The 19,038-nt window shown below is 37.1% G+C and overlaps 1 non-coding gene across 1 annotated transcript; it reads right to left on the bottom strand.

Annotated features, from left to right (window-relative positions):
• Window positions 1–10,405: 10,405 nt before the first annotated feature.
• Window positions 10,406–10,512, bottom strand: LOC145564796 (small nucleolar RNA R71). Its single transcript, XR_014094906.1, has one exon. It is a non-coding gene; the product is annotated as a small nucleolar RNA R71 (small nucleolar RNA).
• Window positions 10,513–19,038: the final 8,526 nt, after the last annotated feature.

Here is a 19,038-nt window from a genome sequence, read left to right as displayed (position 1 = left end):
ATGACTCATTATTTTTTTGTTTTCTTTTTTTTTTTTGTCAGAATTTTATTTAAAATTCCCAAAACACCCTCACATTTTACACTTAAGTCATCCTAATTTCCTATTTTACCCTCATATGTTGCCAAATAATTCATGTCCCCCTTTATTATTTTCCCTTTTTTTTTTTTTGCTAAACATTCTCTGTCATCCGTTTGCTCAGCTCTTTCTTTCTCTTGTTTTCCAAAGAAAAACCTCATTCTCTATCTTCAATTTCTTCAACAAATAATCAATTTTTTTGTTAAAAAAAAAGTAAAGATCAGCCTTCTCCACACTAATACGAGTAGAAGGAGTACAATTTTTACACAGTTTCCGATAAATTTCCCCAAAATTGACTGTTTTCCCCAAATTTTATAAATTTAGACTACTTCTCCAAAATTCAAATTAATTTGTCCAAAAAAAATCGACCAATTTCCCCAACATTTTCATCCCCTGAAATCCGACTACATCGCTCCCAAAAATTCAACGTTGGCTGCTTTCAAAAAAAAATCGTCTTTGGTGTTGCTATTGTAGTGCAACAAATTTTCAGATTAAGTGAATTTTTTAGGGCTTTAATTAATCAATGTTTCTTGATATTTAATTTGATTTTTTGTTGGTAAAAAAATTAATTTTGGCTAAAGATTTGAAATGAAAAGGAGTAGAAATTAAGGTTTAAAGAGGGAAAGCAAAGAGGGAAGAGGGAAAAAACCAGATCCGAATACTGAGGAGAGAGAAAGATGTTGGAGTAGCTTGGTCCATAAACTAATAAAAAGTTTTTTAATAAATTTTGACAAAAAAAATAAAAAAAATAAAAATGAGTCATGGTCCCTAAACTAATGCTGACTAGGCTAAATCCCTCAACTTTTAATTAGAAAACACCAACCTTGGTGGCAGAGGGACTAAAAGTGCACAAAATAGTTCAGAGGGACTAAAAGTGCACAAATACAAAAGATTAGGGACTGTATTTTACCTTTACTCTACAAACCAGCAAGAGTATTTCTAAAAAGAAAAAGGAAATTTTAACAATTACCACTTTCTAGGGGTGAGCATGGGACGGGTACCCGTACCATTAGTACTAATGGTTCGGGTACCCGATAACCAATATCACTAAAAGTGATATCCATAAACCGAACCGATAAGTTCGGATACCCGGATTTTCAGAACGGTTATCGGGTACCCAATAAACTATCCAATAGTGATCATTAAACTTAATGTATTAGTTATTATGATATATTTTAACACTAATTAACAACAATACCACATGATCTTGACCAAATTATTAATTATATTACTAATCATTGATATTATATAGTGATAATGAAGTAAAATAAGAGTTTAGATTTTGGAAAAAATAGATTTAAGTAGGATAAAAAAAACAAAAAATTATTTATCGATTCGGAACGGGTAACCGTTAATTTTAAAATGATACCCAATAACCATACCCGATAACAAATTATCGGAACGGGTACCCGAACTATTATGGTTATCGGATCGGGTACCCTAATTTTCGGAACGGTAACGAAACGGGTTTTCTAGTTTTCGGTTTTTCGGGTAGTTTTGCTCAGCCCTACTTTCTATTATGTCCATTTTAGCAATTACCACCTTGTATTATTTTTTTTGAAAATTACCACCTTCTCTTTTCTAAAACATCAAAAGTTACCACTTTCTTGCCTCCCATTTCCCTCCCATTTCTCATTCATAACTCGATTTTCATCTCCCCTTTCACTTTTTTTCCCTCAAAAAACTCAGAAACACTTCAATTCACTCCACCAAACCAAAATTCACGAACAATATTTGGTGTTGCTGCAACATGACAACGATTCCACGAAGAAAGGTATGTTGTTCATCTTAATTTAGGGGGTTTCAATTGATTTTAGGTTTTTTTATTTTCAATTTGGGGATTAAGTCAGTGTAGTTGAAATTAGGGTTTTGCAATTCAAATTAGGGGCCAGTGTATTCAATTGGTGAACTAACTAACAACATGCAGCTTTGAATTTTTAATTATACTAAGGTGGCCACGCATGCAACGCGCACGAAGAAGTTAGCTCTTGTAGAGAAATTGTATTGGTGTGTATTTACACCTTTGGTTTGGGTGGTAGACCGGCTAGTTTTAATACGTGTTATTTGGTTTATGTGCATATGTAGTGACTTTGTAAAAGTATAAAAAAAAACCATAAAAATCTTTTATGACAATTATTGTTCGAAACCTCAAAAGTTTGACACTGTTATTTTAAAATTATTATTAAATAATATTTAATTGATTTATATCCCTTCATATCTCAAACTATTGTTAGTTTAGAATTCTTAATTGATTCGCATGATTAATATATCTAGTGTGTTTTTCTTCAAATGAATTTTTTTTGAGCTCTGGTCATACGGAGTAATAATAGGTGAAATGTTCGTTTTAGCTAAAAACTTAATAATCTAAGTTCTATATTGTTCTACGAGCATCTAATATATCTATATCTATATCTAATATTAAATCAATAACTATTTAGTTATATTTTTCCTCGTAAATTCTCTCCAATATTAATACTCCATACCCGTTTTTTTTTCCCTTGACTTTAGAATTTTTAAGTTCTTTACACCTCTTGATAACATATGCTTAAATATCACTATTTAATATGAATCCCATTCAAATTCCATAACGTTATTTATGTGCCATCAAACAACGTACAATTCAAAAGCTAATAAACCTTAACAATAGTATTGCAATTAAAGGATGACAAGATTGTAAATAAGAAGAGCAACCACGAAGGAGTAAAAAACAAACAACCTCTTGGTAATAAACAGTCTCTTTGTAAATATAATTTTATTTTTTAAAATAATAATAATAACATATGAAGTATAATTTTTATATTAAAAAAAAAAAGGAATTACAAGTTTTTTGTTTTAAAAAAAAATTGAATTAATTGATGATATGTTTAATGATAAAAAAAAATATTAATGAGAGCAAACATATTAATGAGGGTAAAAAGTAAATATACATTTTTGTACATATTTTTTAGGGTATATTTGGTAGCACACTATTCCTAAGAGTTATCTTCTACTTTTTATAAGGTAGGGATCCACTAATTAAACAATAAAAAACCCTACTTTACAACTAATTCATGAATATAATACCACATTACACAAATTTGTATGCAATTAAAGTGTAACGATTTCTAGGGTTTGACAAATTCATTGTTTATAGTCAAATTACCTTGCTTTTTTTACTCTCTTTTGCTGATTCTAACAACCAAATTCCTCCTAGCTTGGTCCCCCCTTCAGCGCTACGCCTGGAATAAGGTACAAATTTGGGACAATGCTGCAACTTTTTTTTACCATGAATTATGCCAGAGAAAGATGATGTGACGCAAGGGAGTAAATTTTCTAAACAAATGAGGTAGGTGAGGTTGGATTAATTGATATTAATGGCGAAGGAGAGAGAAGAGAGACACGGGAGTTGAAATCGAGTGAGCATAGAGGAAATGGGAGGGAAAAAGAAGAGGGAAGGTAAAAGTGGGCCCCACATGACGTCATATGACAGTTGGGAGGTAAGAAGGTGGTAACTTTTGATGTTTTAGAAAAGAGAATATCGTAATTTTTTAAAAAAATAAAACAAGGTGGTAATTGCTAAAATGGAAATAATAGAAGGTGGTAATTGTCAAATTTTCCAAAGAAAAACTATACAAATAAGAAATAACCTCAAGTGTAGTGTGGCTAGCTTTTAAAAAAGTTTTGTGATAGGTACGTTTGATTGGTTAGATACCTTTGAAAGTGATTGGTTTGAATAACATGTTTTATATGATTTTATTAGTGACTCAATTAAATTTATTTGAATTATGATTTATGAAATAAAGTATATTTGGATGTATTGATTTTAATATTTGTTTTAATAGATGTATTTTTTGAAGGATTGATTTTAAAATCATGCATGTTTTAAATGGTTTGAATTACTTATCATATTTAATTAAAGACTAGTCGTCCTTGCGCGCGATAGTCTAATAATATGGAAAATACGGGGTGTCGATATTGTTGATTGTACTTGTTGGTTTTAGCGTTAATTCGGTATTGTATTTTTGGAAAAAAAAGGATTTTAGAAATTTTCTTAAAATTTTTTTTGGAATGAATTACTTTGTTATAGTGAAATTTTTTTATAGGAATAATATGTATACTATAAAATAAGGTTATCGATTGCTTGATTTTTGTTTTTTTTTTGAAAGAATCGATTGCTTGAGTTGAAGAATTTGGTATTGGTACATGTTTTTTTTATGTGTTAAATTGTTTTATTATAATTAGTTTATATTATACAAAATTAATTGGTAAGAAGGACATTTCATTGGAAAATAATAAAAACCAACAACAGCTAAAACATACTTGAATCTGATCATTATAGTCCAATATGTAAAATACCGGGTGTGGATATTATTGAGCGTACTTGTAGTTCTTTTTTTTAAAAAAATGGAAATTAAATGTGAATTTTGTAGCGTTAAATCGAATATTAATTTTCGCCCATTTATTTCTTTTCCAAACCCCTATATTTCTCCTAGTCCTATTTCTCTTTCTTCCTATGTCTATCTCATCCTCCTTAATTCCTAACCCCTCTTTCTATCTCTCTCTTTTCTCCCTACTCCTCTCCCACAATTTTTCTCTCTTTTCATCCCGGCCTCTCTTTCTTCTCCTGGCTTACTCTCCCTCTCTTTTGAATTGACCTCTTTGTCTTTTGACTGCTCTATCTCTTTCTCGGCCCCTATATCTTTCTCTTCCAACCCTTATCTTTTCCGTTTCCTTTCTCCACTTCTCCCTCTCCCACTTTATCTTTATATCTCTCCTTATGGTTGTACAAACATTCAAAAAAAAAAATACTTACTAATGAATCTAACACGATTCTACCATAAATGTTGAACTTTTATGTTAAATGTGCTACTAATTAGATTACTTGTCTGTAGGCGTCGTTCGAAGTGCGCCTACGTTAAAGCATGATGTGAATATGCTTGGCACTCATAGGAAGTGGGAATTGACATACGATTAGGGACAAGGAAAGTAGGGAGCCGCCAACAAGTTTTTCAGGAACTTGTAAACCGTTCACGGATCATAAAAGGCAACCACGAATTAAGGGACAACGATAGGCAACAACGATTGACCCGTGAAGGTTATACCCCATTCATAATCCATGAGATTACTAACTCCATATGGTTCGGAACCATGAAAGGAGGATTGGGGATGATGGTACGAATGAAGTGGGTCATGGAGTCACATTCGCTTGTATTGGCCTCTACTTGATTATTATAGTGAAAAGTATTTCTGCGATCTCAAAGGCATACAAACAAAATATTCAATTCGCTCCAAACTATTATTAAGCTAAATTGGTTGAATATTAATGCAACATATAAGTCTAAAATATTGTGATCACTTGAATTAATAACAAGATTAAAAAGGAACCTAAACCGGTTGTCCAAATTATCTTATTAGGCGTGATTTTCAATTACATATTCCCTTTAACATGCAATGTGGTGATCAATAAATAATAATAGAATAAACATTAATATTGAAAGCAATTCAACAATAAATTGTTAGTCAAATCAAATATAATAATCCTATCATGATGCTAGCAATAAAAATAAAAATAAGAGTAATTAAGTGATTGATTACTCACTTTTCGCGTTTCCTTGAATTGCTACATCATGAATAAACTGTTAATAACTTAAATAAAAACATAAATCAAATTGAAACAATTAAATTAAAAGTATAGTTGATTTGGTCCAAACCATCATTTAATTATACCGGATGACGTTTTGTTGAGATACTTTCCATGCCTGAGGAAAGTCGACTGATGAGTTTGGTAGCTTTCTATGCTTGAAGAAATCTACCGGATGATACTTTCCATGCTTGAGGAAAGTCGACATATGAATTGATGGTTTTCTATGCTTGAAGAAACCCACCCATAATATTTTCCATGCTTGAGGAAAGTCGACAGATGATTTTGGTAGTTTTCTATGCTTGAAGAAACCCACCGGTTGAGATACTTTCCATGCTTGAGGAAAGTCGACATATGATGTAATCGCTGACTTCTTCGCTTTGAGAGATGACAACAACCGACAATTTTCCATGCTTGAGGAAAAACTTGTCTAATAAGATTGCAAGTCTCTGTGCATCAAGAACCTTGCGCCATGAAATGACGGTGGTTCGATTATCCCCGAACGTGGGCCGTAGATGGTCCGCTTGTCCCCGGATGTGGGTTGTAGATGGTTTGCTTGTCCCCAAACGTGGGCTATAAATGGTTTGCTTATCTCCAAATGTGGGCTGTAAATGGTTCGCTTATCCCCGATCATGGGCTATAGATGGTCCGCTTGTCCCCGGACGTGGGTTGTAGATGATCCGCTTGTCCCCGGACGTGGGCTGTAAATGGTTCGTTTGTCCCCAAACGTGGGTTGTCGATGGTCCGCTTGTCCCCGGACGTGGGCTGTAATTGAGACATGCAAAATAAAATTTGCCAAGAGACTCATATAGACTGTGATAGACTTGACCAACTGACTTGACCAAGTTTGACTAGTCACGACATAACATGTGTATAACTTATGGTGTGTGTGTGTGTGTGTGTGTGTGATGTGTCTATTTTATATAGTATTTTACCCCCGTCCCTTGGTCATAATTAGTAGTGTTTTTGGCTTTTTAGAGCCACTTTTATTACTAATTGGTGCTTTCTAGTGTCTTCGTAGATTTGGTTGACTTTTGCAGGGAATTACACTTTTGGAGTATTTTCCCGAGATATTTTGGAGCAATCACGAACATTGGAGAAGCACGACCAGATTTTATAGCCCAGGGCTGGTTAGAGCCATCGAACCGGTGATTAAGGGCTCGGTATAGGTGATACCGGGGCATTTGGACCGAGTATTCAAGACCGGAAGAGGAAACCCAGATTGGCCCGAAGAATCGGAGCCCAATCGTAGTCTAAATAGTGGCCCAAGTGAACCGCCCGACCAAAGAGGCTGGCGCCCGGAGGCGCGCCCGGCTAGGCGGGAGAAGCTAAGGTTGGCGCCCGGTGACGCGCCCGGCCGGGCGCGAGATTAGTACATCGAGCAAAAAGGCGCGCCCGATCGGGCGGTGCCTCGCCCGATCGAGCGCGTGTATTTATTAGGAGACGATTAGCGTCGTTTTAGTTTGTTTTAATTTAGGATTTGTACGGAGTATAAATACTCCCCCGTAATACGATTTTAGGAACGCTCTCCTTTCCTCTCTCTCTTTTTTTCCTTTTACTCTTTCTTTACTTTCTTAATTGTTCTCTTAGATTTTCTATCTCTAAATCCTTTGTTCTTAATCCATTCTTAATTCCAGATTTAGTTTGGTAACGATTTCTCTTCTCTTAATCTAGTTGTTTATTTTATTCCTTTAATCATGTCTTACTTTATTGCTTTGATTAATTTAGTTTCTATTATGTGTGAGTAGTTTTCTTTCTAGTGTTTATAGGGATCCATATATAATATGAAGGGGTAATTTATTGTTGTTAATTATCAATGCTAGATTAATTTCCTATTGATTGGTTTAATGCTCTGTGACTAGATTTGCGCAGATCTTTTATGCATGAGTTTAACAATATTGATTCGAGATTCGACAGATGAGAATTGATGTTTAGGTCTAGTGTCAATAGGCAGGTTAATTTATAAATGGTAAGGTCGAGATTCGAAAGATGAGATTTAATACCGGTAAATTAATTATGTGATTATAATACGTAGCGAAAGCCCTTTATAATTTGATTAATATATGCATTGATGAATGATTATTATATTTTATTCTGGAATATTATTTATTAGTGAACCTGTGCCCTAGATCCTTTTATATACTGTTTTCTCCCTATTCTCAATCTTCGTAGTTTAGTTTATTATTCAAATATAAATATTGGTTACTTCATAATCTAGATTATAATAAATAATTAGGAGTAAAAAGACTTGTTTCCCTGTGGAGTTCGACCCTACTTCCCTATCTACTTTAGTTAGAGGATTTAGGTATTACTTTTGATTAGGGGATACGACTTTACCCTGTCAAAATTTGGCGCCGTTGCCGGGGAAACGGTTTTATTTTCATTTCTGATTATTTTTGTAGTCTAGGTTATTTTCTTCTTGTCTCAGAGAACATTAGTTCTCTGAGGCAAATCTCATATTTGCTTCTAGTTTTTGTTTATGCCAAGGTGTTCCAGATCAGGTTACATCCCTGATGTGTCTATTTTATATTGTATTTTACCCCCGTCCCTTGGTCGTAATTAGTAGTGTTTTTGGCTCTTTAGAGCCACTTTTATTACTAATTGGTGTTTTCTAGTGTTTTTGTAGATTTGGTTGACTTTTGCAGGGATTTATGCTTTTGGAGTATTTTCCCGAGACATTTTGGAGCAATCACGAACATTGGAGAAGCACGACCAGAGTTTATAGCCCAGGGCCGGTTAGAGCCATCGAACCGGTGATTAAGAGCTCGATATAGGTGATACCGGGGCATTTGGACCGAGTATTCAAGACCCAAAGAGGAAACCCAGATTGGCCCGAAGAATTGGAGCCCAATCGAAGTCCAAAAATTGGCCCAAATGAGCCGCCCGGTCAAAGAGGCTGGCGCCCGGAGGCGCGCCCGGCCGGGCGGGAGAAGCTTTGTCTGGCGCCCGGTGACGCGCCCGGCCGGGCGCGAGATTAGTATTAGAGATAAGAAAAGGCGCGCCCGATCGGGCGGTGCCTCGCCCGATCGGGCGCGTGTTTTATTAGTAGACGATTAACGTAGTTTTAATTTGTTTTAGTTTAGGATTTTTGTACGGAGTATAAATACTCCTCCGTAATACGTTTTTAGGATATCTTCTTCTACTTTTTACTCTTTCTTTACTCTCTTAATTATTCTCTTAGAATTCTTTCTCTAAACTTTTGTCCTTAATTCTTCCATTAATTCCATATTACTTTTTGGTAACAATTTCTTCCCCTTTAATTTCAGTTATTTTATTTATTCCCTTGATTATGCTTTTATTTATTTATTTTATTAGTTTGGTCATGATGATTTGTGAGTAGTTTAATTTCTAGGGTTTATGGGGATCTAATAAATAATATGAAGGGGTAAATTATTGTTGTTGATTATCAATGCTAGATTAATTTCCTATTGATTGATTTAATGCTCTGTGACTAGATTAGGCCTATCTTTTATGCATGAGTTTGACAATATTGATTCAAGATTCGAGAGATGAGAATTGATGTTTAGGTTTAGTTTCAATAGGCAGGTTAATTTATAAATGGTTAAGTCGAGATTCGAGAGATGAGATTTAATACCGGTAGATTAATTCTGTGATTGTAATACGTAGCGAAAGCCCTTTACAATCTGGTTAATTGATGCATTGATGATTAACTATTATTGATCATTGGTATTGCATGATAATTTCTTATTGAATTGTTTTAATGTTTTACAATTACGGCTTGTAAAAGTATAGCAATATTAAATTGATGAATCGAGCAGATGTTAATTTGATATTAAAGGCTAATTTCAATAAGAACTTAGATCTAGTAATTGCGAGAGCCTGTTAGATCTATGTTGATTAATAAATTGCGAGAGCCTGTTAATCATGTTATTTATGCAATGTCAATGATTGGTTACTATGTTTTACCCTGGAGTATTATTTATTGGTGAACCTATGCCCTAGATCCTTTCATATATTGTTTTCTTCCTATTCTCAACCTTAGTAGTTTAGTTTCTTACTTAATTATAAATATTGGTTACTTAAATAATTTAGATTATAATAATTAATTAGAATTAAAAAGACTTGTTTCCCTGTGGAGTTCGACCCTACTTCCCTATCTACTTTAGTTAGAGATTTAGGTAATTATTTTTGATTAGGGGATACGACTTTACCCTGTCAATCCCATTCGATCCTGAGATCGAACGTTCCTTCCATAGACAGAAAAATCTATACAAGCAAATCCTGGCGGATTCTGGTGATAATAATAATCACCGCGATCCTCCAACTGGTTCTAGCGATTCAGAGGTATCATCAGATCCAGAATCAGAGATGACGGCTCCAAAGAAGCTTAGTGATTACTCACAAACTAAGCTTACAGATTTTCCACATCTCACCCCCACTCCGGCTCTTGATGGGGTTCAATTTGAAATTAAGCCTCAATTTATAATGATGATAGAGAGGAAGCAATTCAGTGGAGCCAAGGGTGAAGACCCGAATCTTCACATTGCCGACTATTGTCAATATTGCAACACCATCAGGCAAGCCGGGGTCACTCAAGACCAAATCAGGGAGATTCTCTTTCCCTTCTCTTTAACTGGAAAAGCTGAATTGTGGTTTAATGGCTTAAATAGAACTGCACTTGGTATAACTGACTGGGAAACTCTTGTTTTGAACTTTTATAATAAGTATTATCCTGCAGAGAGAACAACTGTACTACGGAGTGCGATTCAGAACTTTGCCCAAGAAGCCGATGAATCTTTATATGAGGCTTGGGAGAGGTTCAAGGACTTACAAAGAGAATGCCCTCACCATAATTTAGCACAATGGCAGTTAATCCAAGCCTTTTATAACGGCATTGGAAATTCCTCTAGAATAATTTTAGATTCTGCAGCTAGTGGGAGATTTATGAATCTTAATGTTGATGACGCAGGTCAGGTTATTGAAGATATGGCGATACACAATTCCCAATATGGGAATCCTAGAGGATTTTCTAACAAAGGGAAACATAGTGTTGACTCTGTATCCTTTTTGCAAGCTCAACTAACCTCTATATGCCAAAAATTAGATAATCTGAGCACTGCTAATGTAGCTAATGTTTCTGCGATTAATAATAATTCTAATGAGGCTTTCTGTGAAAATTGTGGTATTATAGGTCATTGGGAGCAAGATTGCAGGAGTTCCGTGGAGCAAGTTAATGCCTTTCAAGCTTATAGGCAGAATAACCCATACTCCAAAACCTACAATCCTGGGTATCGGAATCATCCGTACCTTTCCTACCGGAGTACTAATGTTCAAAATCCACCACCACAAGAACCACAGGCGCCACAACAACAACAACAGCAGCAGAAATATTATCATCCTAATGCTAGCCAGAAGAACCAACCACAACAACCCTCCTCATCTTCTGACCCTTCTCTGGTGGAAATTAGAGCAATGTTGGTTAACATGCAAAAGCACATGGAGAGTAGAGATGCGACAATTGATCAAATTCTAGCACATAATAAAATTGTAGATAATCAAATTGCGCAACTCTCCGCTACTCTACAAGCCCGCCAACAGGGAGCTCTGCCGGCACAGCCGACCAGGCCTACGGATCAAGCATTTGCAATTACTCTAAGGAGTGGTTTAAACTATGAAGGGCCCCCTATGCCCAGAGTTGATGAACCTGTTTTATTAAATAATGCTAATCTTGATTCCGTTAAACCAAACAATGTAGTTAATAGCCCTGAAGGGCTAAAGGATAATACTAACATATCTAATTCTACATTGCAGGGCACGACTCTAGAGAAGGTGGCTACTCCAGATAAGAGCAATAATTCTCCAAAGCCAATTATCAAACTTCCATTCCCCAATCGTCAATTAAAGACAAACTTGGATAAGCAGTTTGGTAAGTTCCTGGAGATGGTAAAAGATTTGAAGGTAACAGTTCCCTTCACTGAATTAATCACACAAATTCCTTCGTATGCAAAATTTATGAAAGAAATATTGACAAGAAAAAGGTCTATTAGTGAGGTAGAGACAGTAGCTTTCACTGCAGAGTGTAGTGCCGTACTTCAAAATAAGTCTCCACCTAAATTAAAAGATCCGGGTAGTTTTTCTATCCCTTGTCATATAGGCAATCTCTTGATTGATAATGCATTGTGTGATTTGGGTGCTAGCGTTAGTGTTATGCCATTATCTGTGTGTTCCAAATTAAATATGGGTAAATTAAAAGCTACCAATATAACTCTACAAATGGTCGACCGTTATTTCAAATACCCCTTAGGTGTTTTAGAGGATGTACCCATTAGAGTAGGTAAATTTTATATACCTGTCAATTTTGTTGTTCTTGATATAGCTGAGGATATGCAAACCCCAATTATTTTGGGTAGACCATTCCTTAACACTGCAGGAGCAATCATAGATGTGAGAAGTGGCAAGTTAACACTATCAGTAGGGGATGATAAAGTTGTTTTTAATCTGAATAATGCCCCTAAAAGCTCCATGACTAAGGAGAAATGTTTAAGTGTTAATGTGGTTGAGAATTATTCTAACAAGCCCCAAGCTCTTGAAAAAGATCCCTTGGAGGCGGTATCTTGTGTTGCATCCCTTTCAGATGAGATAGATAAATGGCAGAAGGAAGTCGATGCAATAGAAAGAGAACTTTACACTGTTGGTCTTGGTTTCGAGGATGAAAAGGTGGAACCGATCAAGCAAGTTGTGCGATTTGAGCCTACGGTAAGTGTTCCGCCAGATCGAGTTGCAAGTGTTGAATGCAATGACAATTTGAGGCAATCCTCGATCAAAGAAGGATCTTTGGTGCGTAGCATCGAAGAACCCCTTACCCAAGTCAAGGATGATCCACCCGATAAGGTGAATTGGCGTCCCACAGGGTATGTCAGGAAGCCGCGTCGTAGCCTAAACACCGCTAGACTGAGTGAGAAACCACCCGATCAAGCGTTAGGCCAAGGGTCCTAGTTGTTGCACTTGGTAAGAAGGTCGTGCGGGACCTAGATAAACCAGCGCTTTGTGGGAGGCAACCCGTATTTTTAATGCTTTTTAGGCTAGTTTTTCTTTTCTTTTTCTTACGAGAGGAGAGATGAGGGAATTTAATGAGTTTTATGAGTTTTATTCAGGTTTGAAGGAAAAGAGTTAGCCAAATTTTGAAGAAAATAAGCAAATACGAAACCTGACAATTAGTCTCGGGCCCGACCGGGCGAAGTCCGCCCGACCGGGCGCGAGAGTTAGTCTTCAAAGTTGAGCATTTTTGCCCGACCGGGCGCGAGAAGTGTCGTATACGGACATAATTGTCCGCCCGATCGAGCAAGCCTCGCCCGATCGGGCGCGAGAAGGGGTGAAAAATTAGACGTTAGATCGCCCGACCGGGCGAAGGGTGCCCAACCGGGCGCGAGAGTTGAAGGCAATACGAGCATCAGATCGCCCGATCGGGCGAAAGGCGCCCGACCGGGCAGTCGGGCGCGAGAACCTCCGAAAATATAAATTCCAGATCGCCCGATCGGGCGACCCACCGCCCGACCGGGCGCGAGTGGCGTCCGCGTCTTCTTCTTCTTTCTTTTCTTCTTTCTTCCTTCATTTCTTCTTTCCTCCATTACTTTCTCTCTCTAAACCTCAAATTCTCTCTACCTTCTCTCTAAGATTTCTCCTTCATCCCTTAACCAAATTTAAAACTTTTTACATTTTTGTAATCCTCTCTTCATCCTTTACATTTTCATATAAAATTTTTCAGATTTTATTCAAATAAATTTTCAAACCCATTTTCTACCATGGCTTCAAAGAGGACTAGGTCCATTTTCGGTAGGAGCTCCAGTTCGAGGGAGGAATACGACCCGGATTTGCAACATCCGTACTGGCCGACAATCCGTATTGCTAGCCGAGAGCAAAAGGAACGGCTGGAACACTTAATCGGGCGTGAGGTAATTCCTTCTCGGTGGTTACACCGCCCTACTTTGGAATCATTTGGTTTGTATGATTTTGTAAAACGATTTTTAAATGACATTGGCATGAGAACATTTGTTGATATGCACTATCCTACATTCTGAGAACTTACTTGTGAATTCTTATCTTCTTTACATGTTGTTAGTAGTAGAAATGGGCCAAATTTAACGTTTAGGTTAAACAATAGAAATATTAGTTGAACTTTTATAGAATTTTGTAAATTATTTGAATTAAATTCTGAACTACCTCACCAATGGCATGCGGACTATAAAATGGGTGACATATATCATGCTTTGACTGGTTTGCCTACTCCCGACCCCCAACATGCTGGTACCAAACCTATTCACCACCCTGTCCCAAAAATCTGGCAAAGATTTGCGGGTTTGTGTTTTTTAGGTAGGAACGAGCCCCATAATGCCCAATCTAACGAACTAGTTGTCATAGGACATTATGTGTATGGGTTCGGGAAATTGAACATAGGTAGGTTTATTGTTCACCATTTGAGTAGGCATGCCACGGCCAGCACAACATCAAAACCCCCCATCCGTTTAGGAGGCCTTATCACTAGAATAGTAGTGAAAAAGGCCGGTTTTATAGTGGATGGACCCCACCAACTGACCAAATGTGGACTAGATACCTATATGACTGCTAGGTATTTTGAGGAGTTGGGGTGGGTACGACCGGATAGCGAGAAGACACCTTTTTGGTGTATTAGGACTGGGAGCGAGCACCCTTTGCCCATCTTTCCCCTACCCAGTCCTGATTTGACCGCCTTTCCCCCAAGGCAACCATCTTACACTTATGATACTTTAGTTGCAACGCTAGGGGGGAAGCACCACCACCACCAGTTCCACCACCTCAGCCTCAGCCGAGGTGGCATTCTCTCCACCTCGCATGTCTCACTCCACCCCTCATGTTGACTCTGACCCAGTTTGGGACCTTCAGAGTATAGGTCAGGCCTTAGGACGTATAGATCATTCCCATACTGACCTTAGGAGGATGGTAGGCTCCATAGACTAGAGGTTAGGGTACCTAGAGAGGAACCAGGGTAGAGCTCTCTACCCTATGTACGATGATTATGCTCGTCGGGGCATCATTCCCGACGACGCTATTCACCCTGACTGGTTTCAGCCTCCACCCTAGGGATACGATAGGGATCCCACTTCCCATGGTATTTATACTGACTATTCCTCCTTCCATGGGTACGGCCAGGACATTCCTTTCGGGGGACTGGCGGGGGGGAGTTTTTATGCTAATTATTTTGGTGGTAGTTCTTCTGGTGCAGGTGGTGCAGGTGGCAGTGGAGGTGCGGGCTTCGGCTCGATGGATGAGGATGATCAGGACTAGCTATGCTGGGCTAGTTCCCGAGCCAATGAGGACATTGTCTGAATCTGGCTTGGGGGAGATTTTGGTTTGGTGGATTTCTTTTCCTCTTTTCTTTTATTTTTGGTGTGTTTTCTTAGGTTAGTTTTATTGCTTTCTTATATATGAAAAAATAAAAAATTGAAAAATAAAAAAATCCAAAAATACGTTCCAATGAATTGTAAATTTTGCTTCCATGTGCCCCTTACTTGAGAAAAATTGTTTTGATTCCTGGTATTTGATGATAAGCATTGTGGATTAGTTAATCATGATTTGATGTTTGATTGCCTTGAAATCTTAACATGCGTCAATTTTGTCCAACTACTTGTGGATATAGTGCTTAACTAGTTGATTTGGTTAGGAATGTGTGATAGTTCCTGGTATGTCAAGGAATTTGAGTATTGGTTTGCAACTATTAGTAATGTTTATATGGCTCAATAATATGCACATTGAGGAGGATGAAGGCATTTGTTCTCTTAGGTAGCCTTCAGACGATATTAGATACATTTGTTCCCTTCTTGTTACCCATGTTGTTGCTTGTGCCCTTTTATTGTTTATTTAGCCACATTACAAGCCTATATGAGCCCCATTGGTTTCTAGTCCCAAGCTTGGCTTGGGGGAGCTATTAGTTGGTGAGGTGAGGGAGTTGTGGTGTGCATATCATTTGCACAATGTGGGAATAAAAGAAGAGTGATTGTTCTTTGATATTATGATTGGAAAATATTGATGTTTTGTGTTACAAAGTTGAAAATTTCCAATATGAGGTAAAAAAGAAAAAAAGAAAAACAAAGAAAAAAAGTTGTTTCATATGTTTAAATGTTCTATTTGAAGGTTGCTCAAGAAAAAAAAAATTTCAAAAGAAAAAAAAGGTTCAAGTTTGAAAAAAAACAAAGAAAAGAAAAAAAAAAAGTAGTACAAAGTTTGTTTTAATTCACTCTATTTCCCATGATCATATTTTTATGAGTGAAATTGTAAGTGTTGGGATTGTTTGTTATGATTGGAGTTGTATTTGGTGAATTTTTGGTGGAGTTGAGTATGTTGGAGATGTTTGGTCATTATTTATTTTTGACCTTGGTTTTATTTACTAAGATTTTCTCCCTTAAGCATAGCTTTTCTCTCACATATTCCCAAATGATTCCTACCCTTTACCCTAGCCTTACATTACAAACTTTAACGACCTTCCGACCTTTGTGCATAGAATTGTATGAATGTGAAAGTATTGTTTATTAATGCAAGTTATGATTTGACATATTTCGAGTCGACTAGTAGGTTGAGCGTTCATTGTTTTATACACACGAGAGTGTGAGTTGGGAGGGCATTGTTCACATAAAGGGGTTGGATGGAGAGCGATCGAGTACATCTTTTACTCGCCACAAAAATGAGAGTTGAGTGCATGAGCACTAGTCTTGAATTCTATATGCTCTTGTGGTTTGCTCTGTTTGACAATTGTTAGGGAAGACTGGTAATTAGAAGGATTTGATTGGTTGATTTTGAAGCATGTCTATTTTATTTACCCTGGATCGTTTGTGCTTGATTTTTACTATTGGGGTGAAGCATATTTATTGATTCATTGATGAGATCTTTGCTTAGGGACAAGCAAAGGTTTGGCTTGAGGGAGTTTGATGTGTCTATTTTATATAGTATTTTACCCCGTCCCTTGGTCATAATTGGTAGTGTTTTTGGCTTTTTAAAGCCACTTTTATTACTAATTGGTGCTTTCTAGTATTTTCGTAGATTTGGTTGACTTTTGCAGGGAATTACACTTTTGGAGTATTTTCCCGAGATATTTTGGAGCAATCACGAACATTGGAGAAGCACGACTAGATTTTATAGCCTAGGGCCGGTTAGAGCCATCGAACCGGTGATTAAGGGCTCGGTATAGGTGATGCCGGGGCATTTGGACCGAGTACTCAAGACTGGAAGAGGAAACCCAGATTGGCCCGAAGAATTGGAGCCCAATCGTAGTCTAAATAGTGGCCCAAGTGAGCCGCCCGGCCAAAGAGGCTGGCGCCCGGAGGCGCGCCCGGCCGGGCGGGAGAAGCTAAGGTTGGCGCCCGGTGACGCGCCCGGCCGGGCGCGAGATTAGTACATCGAGCAAAAAGGCGCGCCCGATCGGGCGGTGCCTCGCCCGATCGAGCGCGTGTATTTATTAGGAGACGATTAGCGTCATTTTAGTTTGTTTTAATTTAGGATTTGTACGGAGTATAAATACTCCCCCGTAATACGATTTTAGGAACGCTCTCCTTTCCTCTCTCCCTTTTTTTCCTTTTACTCTTTCTTTACTCTCTTAATTGTTCTCTTAGATTTTCTTTCTCTAAATCCTTTGTTCTTAATCCATTCTTAATTCCAGATTTAGTTTGGTAACGATTTCTCTTCTCTTAATCTAGTTGTTTATTTTATTCCTTTAATCATGTCTTACTTTATTGCTTTGATTAATTTAGTTTCTATTATGTGTGAGTAGTTTTCTTTCTAGTGTTTATAGGGATCCATAAATAATATGAAGGGGTAATTTATTGTTGTTAATTATCAATGCTAGATTAATTTCCTATTGATTGGTTTAATGCTCTGTAACTAGATTTGCGCAGATATTTTATGCATGAGTTTAACAATATTGATTCGAGATTCGACAGATGAGAATTGATGTTTAGGTCTAGTGTCAATAGGCAGGTTAATTTATAAATGGTTAGGTCGAGATTCGAAAGATGAGATTTAATACCGGTAAATTAATTGTGTGATTATAATACGTAGCGAAAACCCTTTATAATCTGATTAATATATACATTGATGAATGATTATTATATTTTACCCTGGAATATTATTTATTGGTGAACCTGTGCCCTAGATCCTTTTATATATTGTTTTCTCCCTATTCTCAATCTTCGTAGTTTAGTTTATTATTCAAATATAAATATTGGTTACTTCATAATGTAGATTATAATAAATAATTATGAGTAAAAAGACTTGTTTCCCTGTGGAGTTCGACCCTACTTCCCTATCTACTTTAGTTAGAGGATTTAGGTATTACTTTTGATTAGGGGATACGACTTTTGTTAGTGTGTGTGCAGACACGAGTAACCAAAAATGCAAAAATTTTCCGTCATTTTTGTCATGAGACGAGTGGAGGGTACCGACTTTCTCCCGAAAAAGAAAAACGTGAAAACTGAACTTTTATTTTCGAACTTCCCTCGATGAGAAAATATTGAAAAAGTTTTTGAACTTCCTCAAAAGAAAAGACATGAAAAAGGGAAGAAGTTTTGAATTTCCTCGTTGAGCAAGACAAAATGAATCGCATGGATTGAATTGCTTTTCTTAAAGATAATGTATGCATGATGCATGTTCTTAGGCCAGGAGGCTAAGGACAATTACATTATGTGAAACGATAGATGAATGAACTTAGGTGATGGAGCTAAGCATCATATATGGTGTAAAGAAATGATCTTGAACGTCACTTGGGTCTGGAAGCTAAGCACGTATATAGATGAAGTGATTATTGAGTATTGCATAATGAATGTTGCTTAGGTCAATGATCTAAGCACGATATGCTTTGAATGATTAAAAATCATTGATATATAAATGTTGCTCAGCACATTATGCGATGCGTGAAACAATGAACATTGCTCAGGTCAGGAAGCTAAGCAAGTATACAATGTTTCTTCTAATGAATGTTGTCCTGAAAGATGATGAAACATGCACAGTGTTGAAACAAGATTTCATGAAAAAGGGTTCTTAAAGGGAAAGATCATATGGATATGGATATGGATGTGTGAGTGAAGTGTGTGGATGTGATACTAAGGTTAGCTGCAAAGGTTATGGTGATGGAAATTTATGTGAGAATAGTCAAAATAGTGACTCTTTAGGATGGGTAGGCTAAATGATGTGGGTTCAAGCCCCCCAAGTCTAGATCTAAATGGGTAGGGGTAAGCATTGGATATTCTTGACTCGATCATGCATGGATATGAATATGAATGTGGCCGCACCCCAATGTGAGGTTGCATACGTATCTGTTAAGAATCAGACCGAACGTAGCCCTAGCCGAACTTTGCACA

Source organism: Chenopodium album, chromosome 1 (genome assembly GCF_948465745.1).
Source record: "Chenopodium album chromosome 1, dcCheAlbu1.1, whole genome shotgun sequence".
Lineage (NCBI taxonomy): Eukaryota > Viridiplantae > Streptophyta > Magnoliopsida > Caryophyllales > Amaranthaceae > Chenopodium > Chenopodium album.
This window is presented reverse-complemented; position numbering and strand designations above follow the sequence as displayed.